The following is a 12,993-nucleotide window of genomic DNA, read 5'->3' as shown; positions in this document are numbered from 1 at the left end:
GAGTCCAGGCTGGCCTTTGACTCACCATCATGAGCAAACTTTCCAGTGGTCAGATAACCATGTTATCTTTCCCCTACTTCTGGGCATCCACTTTTCTTTCTGCAGTTCACTTCTGGTAGAATGAGAACTGATCAAATATGGTGAGTATATGGTGTACATAAAATAGTAGTATCACAAAAAGAGCAGAAAGTAGGCAACGATTAACTTAGAAATTGCCTGAGAGTGCTAATATATAAATTATATATATATAAAATACATATTTAAATTATGTATAAAATAATGCTCTTACATATGACCCATGCCGCTGTACATATTTATTTTTATAGCTGTGACACAGAAACACTAGAGAAAACACATTCAGCCTTGTGTTTGGGTTTATCACAATTGTGAAAGACACCATTTTATTCTCTATTCGTCTTATCATTGCTGAGTGAAGAATTTCATCATGTGACCATGTTTAATGGAAAGTAAGGAAACTTATGTCTACAATAAGTACCTGGGTATAAACAGATAGATACTTAAGGTTTAAATGCATACTCTGTTAGTTCTTAGTTATTTGTTAATTAACGCAGCAACTTTACTTAGGATTCCCAACTAAATTGCTGCTGAATTGTTACAGCACCTTCTGCACCTAGTGGAATCTTACAGTGCTCTCCGGCTTTCCCCCTCGCAGACTACCCTTTGGAGTGCAGAAAGGGAAGAGGTGGGGGGACCCCACTAGGGAGAGCTCCATTTGCTTCTTTCAGGCCTGTGAAAACAGCAGGAGTCCTGAGACCCTGCCGGTGAAAAGCAGCGGTGGGAGTCTGTTTTTAGAGGCAGGGACATGCGACCCCATCCTCCAGTTCTTTACTGTAGTTTTCCAGATGGCATTTTGCTTCTAATCTTATTGTCTTGGATGTTAATTTAATCTGCATTTGCCTAAATAAATTTCACTATTGATCCCTGTCACACAGTTTTATAAATGATGAGGAGAAGTTACATATGTTCCAGGCTGACCTTCCTTAAAAACCAAGGACTCAGAGGTGATGTTAGCCCAGCCTGTCACCAGAGTCAGGAGCACATATTCCTAGCTGAGGTTTCTCAGTATGCTCTTACTTTCTATGTTCATATCCTTTATTCAAAAGAGTTGCACTAAGTTATCAAGTAAGAAACAGGATTTGGGAAAAAAAAAAAAAAAGAAACAGGATTTGGGACAATAGAAAAATCATACATCAAACTCAGTATTTCCAATTCCTTCACTGTTAAGGAAAAAAAAAACAAGTAGAAGATACAAAAAGTAAGTTCATGGAGCAATCTTCTTGAACACACATAGGTAGCTTGTTTTAAACAAATGAATAATGTATTGGGAAGAACAGAGTAATGCTCTGCTTGTGAAAAGTTTGTAGAAACATCTTATTAAAACTTTGTCAAGGGGCGCCTGTGTCGCTCAGTGGGTTAAAGCCTCTGCCTTTGGCTCAGATCATGATCCCAGGACCCTAGGATCCCGAGCCTTGCATCAGGTTCTCTGCTCAGTGGGGAGCCTACTTCCTCCTCTCTGCCTACTTGTGCTCTTTGTCAAATAAATCTTTAGAAAAAACACCAAACACTTTGTCAATTAAAACAATGTTTTGGGGTGTGCCTGGGTGGCTCAGTCGATTGGGCATCTGCCTTTGGCCTGGGTAATGATCCCACAGTCCTGGGATGGAGTCCAACATAGGGCTCCTTACTCAGCGGGGAGCCTTCTTCTCCCTCTTCCTCTGCTGCTGCCCCTGCTGTGCTCTCTCCTTCTTTCTGTCAAATAAATAAATGGAATCTTAAAAACAAAACAGTGCTTTAAAATTTAAACATTTTCTATAGGTGCATATAAATATAGAGAAGACCCATTGATCTTTGTTGAAATTTTTTATAATCTCTAGCTAATAGCTTTTAGTACTACGGACTTTACTTTCCTCCTGTGTTTTAAAAATAAATCACATCTGTTATAGCCTGTGTTTTTATGTTATAAAATCCATTGTGTATCCATGTGTTTTGGGTAACCCAGCTTAAAATCACTGTGTAATGCATACACTGGGAAATTATTTTGTTATAGTCAGTATGCCTCTCTGTTAAAATAACTCCATGTTTCCTGACTGTGGAATTAGACTGAGCAGTTGGGGTAATTGCAGTGCAGGGTAACAGGGGACTCCATCTCAGCCTTGGGACTTTCTTTGGATAGTGGATTCCACACCTCTGGAGGTCCCAAGCCAGGGCTGCAATGGGTTGACCAGCAGAGATGCAGTTGTATAGATCTAAGTATTATATGGCTGTTGACTAGCTCACCTTTAAAATGCTTTTTAATCTTGAGAGCTGTAGGGTCTGTAGAGTCTTCTTTTTTGGAAAGACACTGTTGAGGCCTAGCCAAGCTTACACTAAGTTGAATGTGTGTAACTCACTGAGCAGGCAAGTGTTAAGAGCTCTCACTCCTTCCCTTCTTACTTTCAGCTATTGGGAGGGCAGTATGTTCTGTTAACTGGACAACTGACCATCTGTGACCATTTTTAGCAAGAGCATCTGGCGGTAGCTGCCTGTTTAACAGAGAGTGATGTGTGCAGAGGGCAGTAGGTTAAGGGAACCCTATCTGTGTCTTGCATGGTGAATACTTTCTTTCACAGAGCTTTTGTACATTAAAGATGCTCTAACTAGAACTAGATTCACTAAGTAGGCTTGGAAATGTAATTTAAATGCTTCTCTTTGCTAATTCAGTGTCAATTTGAGTAGCAAACTGATGTCTCAAAATTTCATTTTCATACTAATCCCTTCTCTGATGCCCTAATACACTTCCTTTTGTTACTTCTGCTAATTAAGTTTTCAACTAAAAAGTATGTTATTGGGACACATTGTCCTTGGTAACATACAGTTCTTTGTTTCCAAAAAAAAAGAAATGAATTTGTGTATTTCGATTCATTTAACAAGAATTAACAAATTATTTTTCTAAATAAGACGTTGTGGTACTAAATGAACAGATTTAACAGATGTGACCTCTGCTCAAAACAAGAAAAATTAAAACAAAAGACACTAACTTGATTTACTTTCTTCCCGAAGTTCTGATTAACTAAATTGTACTTAGTAATTAAAGTTGTTTGACAGCATTTTACACTAAACCCTCAATGCTCAGTTCAGAGATGTAGAATGTTTTGTTTTTAAAATGGCTGAAAAGATTATTTTGTCCTTATTAGTGTAATAGAAATAATGGTAGAGCAGTAGAGGTATTTTGATGTTGCTGGTTGTTCTAGTTTAATGATTTTTAAATACACAGTTTGCTTTTAATTAGAAATGGTTTGGTGGTTGGGAAAAAAGCATTTGGCTTGTGATTAAATGTTTATGTGATTTGTTCTAAATTGTGGTTTTTTTGAGGTTTTCTTTAAGATTTGCATCTTTGTTGTGATGATTTTCATTCAGTTTTTCCTCCCTTTAACACTTCTCATGTTTACCTTTTTAAGCGGAATTTTAAAACATTCATTAAGCTTATCACACAATAAATAGAAGCAAAATTAATAGCATACTTGTATTCCCTAATAACAGATTGAAATAATTTGGGGTTTTTTTTTAAAGATTTTTATTTATCTATTTATTTGACAGACAGAAATCACAAGTAGTCAGAGAGAGAGGAGGAAGCAGGCTCCCTGTTGAGCAGAGAGCCTGACATGGGGCTCGATCCCAGGACCCTGGGATCATGACCTGAGCCGAAGGCAGAGGCTTTAACCCATTGAGCCACCCAGGTGCCCCAATAATTTGGTTTTTTTGTCTGTTTATTTCAGAAATTGGCTTCAAATTCTGAAGTTAGTTTCTAATTGCAAAGAGAACTATTTTCATAAGCTGTCAGAAACCTCTTAATTTTTCAGTATTTATATAAAAAGGGGAAAGGGGAGATTATTTAGATGGTCCTATTGTTAGTTTAGCGTTTGGGACACTGATAATCTTTAGCTTCTATTTTGCCAAAGAATGTGTACTATTAACACTTCACAGCAAGCTTGATTAGTGACCATGAGATTCAGTAGCAATTACAAAGATCCAAAATATTTAAAGTCAGTAATGTTCCTGGATTCCTTGTACACCTTCAAAACTTACCGATCTTTTTTTGAGAAATCCAAAATGGAATTCCCCTAACTGGGGGGAATAGGAGGCCAAAAAAACCCCAAAAAACAAAAACAAAAAAAACAATTCCTGAGTGACAAGTAGTTTTAGAGTCCCTTAGCCAGTTTGTATGGAAACATGGTAAAATTAAGTCGGATTTCTGGGTGTTATCCTTTACCATAACCAGAATAGGATTCGGTTGATCTGAGGAAAGAAAATCAAGAGGTACTACTGGTGAGCCAAACTCATGTAGCTGGAGGAAGTTGTAATCTTTCCTTTAGTCAAGAGAGGACAAGATTTTGTGGCATAAAAGAGACTACTTTTATCAGAGAGGGTTCATTGTGAACCTCACTATAATAGTGATTTTGTTTTGAAAAGAACTAGAATCACTCAGTTTACGAAATATGGAAGTCACGTTTTAAGGCAGGCCAAAGTCTTTTCAGAGACTCTGTTCCCTCTTTCCTCTCACACAAGGAAGCCTTAGAGAACATTCAGAAAATTCTTTGGCAACATGCTACAGGTGAAAATCCTTGTATTGTGGCTGTTTTTCAATTTTCTTACTGCACCCCTTAAGATAGAGTAAAAAACTACACCATATTTTATAAACAAATCTTCCCAATTGTGTATAGTTTCCAGTATATCTTAGCATACTGACTTTTAGCCTAAAAATTCCTTTCAAATAATTTGGTGGCTTGATTTCAACTACTATCTCAAATATCACTATAGATGCCAGGATTCTTCTGTTTTCTAAAGTAACATATAATCAACGTAGGCATCATGAAGCGCTCTGCCCAGATTAGTGTTGACTTCACAAAGTAGCATTGGTTTCTGTGAGATCAGTTTGCATTTGTTTGTTAACAGATCATTTTTAGGGATTGGTGTAGAAATTCCTGGACATTATTGCTGTCATTTACCACAGGCAAGATCACTGGGGACATACCTCACATTTTTTGTCTCTCTTCAGTTCTTCCTATGCTTTATAACTGTTAAATTCCACTTTTAGTAGAAATAGTTCCTCTGAACAGTGTCTGATTGCACTCTCCCTTTCCTTCCTTTAAAAGAATTACAAAATAAATTCATTTAACTCACGTGAATAATTTTGGAAACCACTTACTCTGTAGACCAGAAAACTGACTGACAATGTGGGAGTACAAATTATAACAAAGGAAACATTGTAAAAATACTGTATTTTACTTATTTCTCTATTACTTATATTTTAAGTTACCCTTTCTTGTGTTTAATCTATTATCTAGCCAAAATGTGTTGAAAATTCAATGCAGATTTTAAGAAATATTCAACTATTTTTTCTTAATTTACTAGGAGATCAAAAACTTTTAAATATTTCTACAGTATCTGAACATAGCACATATAAGAGCTATTTAGCTCAAACTTTAGAATCTTAATACTTGAAAAATTTAAAAACCAGTACCTCAAAAGAATGTACCTCAAAAGTACCTCAAAAAGATGCTCAAAAGAAACAGAGCATCCATTTCTTTAAAAATCCTGTTACTAAAAAAAAAAAAAAAAAAAATACTGTTATATTATGACAGTAACAAAGGAAGGGACAGATTTTCATTTGACAGTTTGCAGCTACCTCCATTTAAAGACAAAATATTTATAGACTTGTGAAACTGTATGAACTATACAAAGCTTACGGTGCTGTCATCTGGTGATCTTTCCTTAAATTCTCTCTCTTGAATGAAAGGTTATCTGCCATTCTAAAATATTTCTGATACTCCCTGGACGAAATTGGAGATATGTCTCTTTCCATTTGGAAAAATCTTCCCCAGCTTTTAAGTTTCAACCCTCTGGGAATCGTCTTGTGATCTCAGATGGTGTCAGTCATTCCCATGGTACATCATTTATAATGCCCTATTATAGGAGGCACTTGGCACCAATAGCTAAAAGAAAAATAGCCGTGAAGTAAATTTCATGTCTGTTGCCTGACATTAGCTCTGTAACTTATTAGCAAATTAAATCCTGGTTATTTGCCTAATCTTTTTAGGTAGTGATAATAATAATAGTAATAGCTATTTTAAAATATTAGGAAGTTTAAATGAAATAATGTATATAAAAGTTAACATGGTTCCTAGAAAACTGCACTGTAAGTCCTCAACAAATGTTAGCTGTTGTAATTGTTTTTAAAATTGTTCTCCTTCTAGGATGGAGTCTGGAAATCTATATTTAAAATTTTTTTTCATGTGATTTACTGTGATCAGTAGATTTGGAAACCAGTGCTCCTTGAACTTTAGTATCTACACCCAGGGTCTTGTTAAAAATGAAGATACTAATTTAATAGGTTTGAGTGGGGCCTAATAATCTTTGCATTCCTACCCACTTGGAGAAGCAACATCTATACCAGGGGTAGGCAGACTTTTTCTGCAGTGGAATGGATAGTAAATATTTTAAGCTTTGTGGGTGTTATAGACTAAATATTCATGTCCTCATGAAAGTCATATGTTGAGGCCCTAATCCCTAATGTGACTGGATATGGAAAGATGGCTTTGGAGTACGGGATAACTGTTAAGTGAGGTCATAAGGGTGGGGCCCTAATGTGATAGACAGGTGCCCTTATAGGAAGAGGAGGAGACAACAGAGCTCTCTACCATGTGTGCAGGATCTCAGTGAGAAGCTGGTTGTCCACAAGTCAGGAAGAGAGCTCTCCTCAGAAACTGAACACTTCCACGACCTGATCTTGGACTTCCCAGTCTCCAGAAGCAAGAAATTAACTTCTGTGGCTTAAGCCATCCGGTCTATGGTATTTTTGCTATGGCAGCCCCAGCAGACTTATACAGTGGGCTGTAAGAGATACCACAAGTGTTCCGTCCTGCCACTGTAACACAAAGGCAGCCAGAGGAAAATGCATATCCAATAAAACTTTATCTGTGGACACTGAAATTTGAGTTTCATATATTTTTGACATGTCACAAAATACTATTATTTAAAATTATTTTCTGATCACTTCAAAATGTAAAAACTGTTTTTAGCTAGCAGGCTGACCCAGAGGCAGGGGACTATATTACTATATGTTGGCAATTCCAGGTGTAGACTCTAGTTATAGTCTTTGTTTTGAAGTCTATTTTGGGGGCGCCTTGGTGGCTCAGTTGGTTAAGCATCTCCCGTTGATGCGGGTCATGATCCCATGGTCTTGGGGTTGGGCTCCCTGCTCAGTGGGGGCCTGCTTCTCCCTCTCCCTCTGCAGCTCCCCCTTGTGCGTGTGTGCTCTCTGTCAATAAATAAAGTCTCTAAAAGAAATAAAGTCTATTTTGTCTGATATAAGTATTGCTACTCCAGCTTTCTTTTGACTTCCATTTGCATCGTAGGTGTTTTTCTACCCCCTCACTTTCAGTCTGCAGGTATCTTTAGGTAGTGTTTTTTGTCTTTTGCCAGGTGTAGACTCTAGTGTTGTTGTTGCTCTTGAAAATGTGGTCCCAGGAACAGCAGCAAAATCTAGAAGTTTTGGGTTTCCCTTGTCCCCTCTCCTGCCAGATCTTCTGAATCAGAATCTCTGTTTTAACAGGATTATTTCGTGATTGTACGTACACTGAAGCTTGGGAAACACTGGTCTGGATGACTTGGTATATATTTTTCTAAATAGTGAATATTCTTTATAAAGTTAATAGATTTTTAGGGTTAGTTTGTTACTTTTGTTGGAAATCTTTCAGAATTTGTTTTTGTGCTTTCTGAGCTCCTATATAGCTGACTCTCCTGATTGTCAGGCCAATTATAGTTTTTAATTATTGTAGCCTTCCCCTAAGTCTACTTTCACTGCACTTTTTATTGCATACTTTGTTTCAAGTCTATCTTCCCATACTCCTCAGCTTTCACAGGGAAAGAAACATGGCCTTTCATGGGTATCATCCTTTAATCGATGCATTTTTTTCCCCCAGACATCCAGGAAGTGGATGAATCCCAGGCTCTCAGGTATAATCTTCCAGTTGAGGCCCTTCCTCCCTGTGTTTTGTCTGTCACTCAGTGCTCATTGACAAAGTCCTTCTTTCATTCTTAGATACTTACAGAGCTTACTGTATGGCAGTCCCTAGTTCAGGGACTGCCATATATATTTAATGTAAACATGGTTATAGCATTTGTGTCTAGGAGGAAGACCAACAAATAAGCAACTAAAATACCAGGCGACGAACTCTTTGACAACATTCTGCAGGTGCTTCTGACCTATTTCAGGGCTGGAATGGGGGTGGGCTTCCAGGAAGAAGTAACATTTAGGTTGAGATTTAAGGGTGGGTAGGATTAGTCAGGCAAAGAGGCAGGGGCAAGTACAGGTTAGGTGGGACCTAAGAAAATAATGTGTAATAACATAAAAATAATGTAAAAGTATATTATCGATATGGGGCCTTGGACTTACCCTGCAGGTAGAGGCTCCATTAAAAGTGAAGGGTTCTGAAAATTAAAAGGTTCTCACAACTTTGTGGTAAATCTGCTTTGAGAAGAGGGTGTAGCAGAAGCCAGGAGATACTCAGGGACTGGTGAAATTCACGTGGGACGTCCAGGAGGTGTGGAGACCAGGCTCTGGAGTAGATGAAGCGTTGCTGTCTGACGACAGTGTGCGGCAGGCACCTGGGAGACTGCCTGAGGGAATTTGGGCTTTTATCTTAAGGGCAGCATGAAGCTGAATCATTTTAAGCAAGCTAGTGACCCAATTAGATTTGTTTAGAAGTATCTTTCTGTTGTAGTGTGTAAAATGTAATGTGGAGAAGTAAGACACGTAGCAGCTCAGAACTGCCTACTGCCTGAAAGAGGTTTTTGTGAGTTTTCTTTTTCACTTTCTTTCTGATTCAGAGATAAGCCTATATTCCATGTTTGCTATGGTCCTGTTGCACGTGGCAATTTTTGTGCACACAAATGATAAAGATTTCTTCAGAAAACAGCATATTCTGCTGCTTTTAATCAATTTATACTTGACTTTTGGGAACTACAGTCACTGTGTAACATATCTATATATACATATACACCTCCACCAAAACAGTAAATTTGGAAATTTCTTTGTGCTGACCCTCTTCAGAAATCAAAGTGTTAAGGTAATATTGTTCCCATATCTAAAAATACAAACCCTACTGTTTTATAAAGGGAAAGATTGTTGGATCTTTGGTTTATGGTTGTCTTAAAGTCAGCTCCATAACTGTGTTAAAGTGTTTTAATTCTTCCTCCCTTTTCTTGAGTCAGCTCTCAAGACGCATGTAGTCACAAATCTAATGGTGTATTCTGTGCCCCCTGAGAATGCCTAATTACTCTTGATTTGGTACATTTCGTTTTAGGCAACTGTGATTGCCAAGTTAATTAAATTTCATGTTTTTAAATGAACAAGGAAGTAAAGGAAATATAGCTATGGATTCCATAAACATAAACCTGTAATATAAATTGTTCTTCGAAGCCACAGCGTAAATCCAGGAGCATTTATAAGTCACTCAAAAGAAGAATATTTTGAACTCACTCAGCTGCTACCATTGAGCTTGAGGATAGGCTTTTAGAGCTACAATACTGTTTACAAAGCCCTGGTTAACACTGTGTGAATACAGTGAGTACAGTGTCTTATGGAACTCAATAGATTTCAGATAAAGAGACTTCTATGCTTTCTTGGTGGTTCTTTTGCGCCCCTCCTAGAAGGCTTGTGACACAGAAGCTCAGTGGCCTTGCAAATCAGGAGATGAACTCAAGTTAAAAGTTACTGATAATGGGCTGCAGTTACCATTAAACTAATATAAATTAATTACCAGTAAATCAGTCACAAAATTGAAATCATCCTCACAACATACAGCTTTGGCTTGTGTGATTGATTTCTTCTGCTAACACCTTCTGAAGACCTTGCCTAGAAGATAGTGCTAAATAAAAAATGCAAAATTTCTAATTTTAGGATTATACAATATATATTTTTCTTAGAACTTAATGTAAATCTACTTGGTTTAATAACATGAGATTGCTATCTATACCAATGTTATTGCCATTTCTTGTTTCATAAAATTTTCATATTAAAGTTTACCTAGCCTAATTATGTATGTTAAGTTTATTTTCTATTATTGTTAAAATTTAAAAATTAGTATATATTGATTGAAAGCACATACTGTGTCCCAGGTTCTGTATTGGGGACAAGGAATATGGACATGAGATGGCATGTCCGCTTCCCGAGTATTTAAGCTCAGCATGAAGGACCTATTAGTCCCCATAGGAAAATGTCCTAATAGACAATATTGAGATAGAACACAAAGGATAAATGACTTATTTATGACTCACACATGACTGCATGTGTGAGAACGGTTTACCTAGGAGAGAATGGAGGAAAGTCACTCTAATAATAGGAAGTTATAAGGTACAAAATAGAAGATTGAAGAGGTGGCCTGAGTGGTATATAATGGCTAAAATGTGGGTCACATGCGTAGGAGTTTAGAAGTTGTAGGAGTTTGAAGCTGTAGAGTTAAATAGAGCCATGTCTTAAAAGCCCTGTGGACATTAATAATTGATTTGGTGTTTGTCCTGCAATACAGTAATGAGGGGCCATCAAAAGTTTTTTTTTTTTTTTTTTAAAGATTTTATTTCTTTATTTGACAGAGAGAGAGATCACAAGTAGGCAGAGAGGCAGGCAGAGAGAGAGGGGGAAGCAGGCTCCCTGCTGAGCAGAAAGCCCGATGCAGGGCTCGATCCCAGGACCCCAGGACCCTGAGATCATGACCTGAGCCGAAGGCGAGGCTTTACCCACTGAGCCACCCAGGCGCCTCAAAAGTTTTTAACTGAGAGTATAACATGGTTTGTTTTAGAAAGATAAAGTAATGACAAGGTCTAGGATAGGTTTAGAAAATGCATTGAGTATGGGCCAGGGAGGGAGTTACTGAAGACAGGAAATCAAGATGATGGGTGTTGAAGTAATCTAAGAGGATGAGGGTGTGAGCTAAGATGGTAATTTATTGGAGAGAAGGAAGATACAAAGTTGTTTGGGACTCACAACAGTCATGGGGCGCTTGGGTGCTTCAGTCGCTTAAGCATCCAACTCTGAATCTCAGCTTAATCAGGACTTCACTGATTACATGTGGCCTGATGGGAGGCCTTCAGATATAAGTATCGGGGTCACACCTAAGGGATCTATGGCTCAACATCATTAGCCATTAGAGAAATGCAAATTTAAAATTTTAAACTGCAGTAGGCTACCACTACATGCCTATCAGAATGACTTAAAATTTTTATTTATTTTTTTTAAAGATTTTATTTATTTGGGGGCACCTGGGTGGCTCAGTGGGTTAAAGTCTCTGCCTTCGGCTCTGGTCATGATCCCAGGGTCCTGAGATTGAGCCCCACATCGGGCTCTCTGCTCGGCAGGGAGCCTGCTTCCTCCCCTCTCTGCCTGCCTCTCTGCCTGCTTGTGATCTCTGTCAAATAAATAAATAAAATCTTTAAGAAAAAAAAAAAGATTTTATTTATTTGTTAGAGACAGAGAGAGAGAGATCACAGGCAGAAGGGAACAGGAGAGGGAGAAGCATACTTCCTGCCAAGCAGGGAGCTCCATGTTGGACTAGATTCCAGGAATCATGACCTGAGCCAAAGGCAGACACTTAAGTGATGGAGCCACCCAGATGCCGAACTGAAAAATTTTAAATGCCAAGATGACCAATAGCAAGTGCTGCCACGGATGCAGAACACTGGGAAATCCCATGCATTACCGTAGGAATGCAAAATGGTCCAGCCACTCTGAAAAACAGTTCAATGCTTTTGTTGTTTTTAAACTTAAACACGCCTGTACCATATGACCCAGCAGTCACATCCTAGGTATTTACTCTAGAAAAATGAAAACTTATGTCCACACAAGAACCTATAACACAAATGCATGGCTCTGTTCCACCCCAAATACTGGAAGCCATGAATGTCCTTCCGTGGGAGAATGGATGAACAACCTGCAGTATATTTGAATGGTGGAAACACTCTCAGCAATGAAGAGCGATGGACTGTTTGCTGTTTGCAACAATTTGTAAGCGGATCTCAGTGGCATTATATGGAGTGAAAAAGGCTAGTCTCAAAGGTTATATTCTGTATCATTTCCCTGATATGACATTCTTGGAAAGTCAGAACTAGATTAGTGACTGCCGAGGATTAGGGGTGGGGGCTTAAACTTTGTTACAAAGGGAAGCACAGAGGGGTTTCTTGCTGTGATGGAATTCTGTATCCTGATTGTGGTGGTAGTGGACAAATTTGTACATGTTAAATAAAACTTTATACCAAAAAGGTCCACTTAAGTGTATCTAAATTTAGAAAGTAAAATAGAATACTGGGTTTTGAGCTAAATTGCCAGGATTTGTTCTTTTTTTTTCTTTTTTTTTTTATTAGCCTATAATGTATTATTTGCTTCAGGGGTATAGATCTGTGATTCATTAGTCTTACACATTTCACAGCACTCACCGTAGCACATACCCTCCCCAATGCCCATCACCCAGCCATCTCTCTCACCCCCCTCCCTCCAGCAGCCCTCAGTTTGTTCATGAGATTAAGAGTCTCTTATGGTTTGTCTCCCTCTCTGGTTTTATCTTGTTTCATTTTTTCCTCTCTTTCCCTATGGTCCTCTGCCTTGTTTCTCAAATTCCTCATATCAGTGAGATCATATGATAATTGTCTTTATCTGATTGACCTATTTTGATTAGCATAAGACCTTCTAGTCCCATCCACGCTGTTGCAAATGACAAGATTTCAATTTTGATGGCTGCATAATATTCCACTGTATATACATGTACACATCTTCTTTATCCATTCATCTGTTGACAGACATCTAGGCTGTTTCCATAATTTGCCTGTTGTGGACATTGCTGCTATAAACATTAGGGTGCCTGTGCCCCTTCGGATCCCTACATTTGTATCTATGGGGTAAATGTCCAGTAGTGCAATTGCTGCGTTGTAGGGTAGCTCTAT

General features: G+C 38.1%; 1 protein-coding gene across 1 annotated transcript in view; it reads left to right on the top strand.

The window, feature by feature from the left end:
• Positions 1–12,993, top strand: part of PRTG (protogenin) — a 117,667-nt gene that overhangs the window by 69,474 nt on the left and 35,200 nt on the right. The gene's annotated exons all lie outside the window — the stretch shown is intronic.

This window comes from Mustela lutreola, chromosome 7, assembly GCF_030435805.1.
Source record: "Mustela lutreola isolate mMusLut2 chromosome 7, mMusLut2.pri, whole genome shotgun sequence".
Lineage (NCBI taxonomy): Eukaryota > Metazoa > Chordata > Mammalia > Carnivora > Mustelidae > Mustela > Mustela lutreola.
This window is presented reverse-complemented; position numbering and strand designations above follow the sequence as displayed.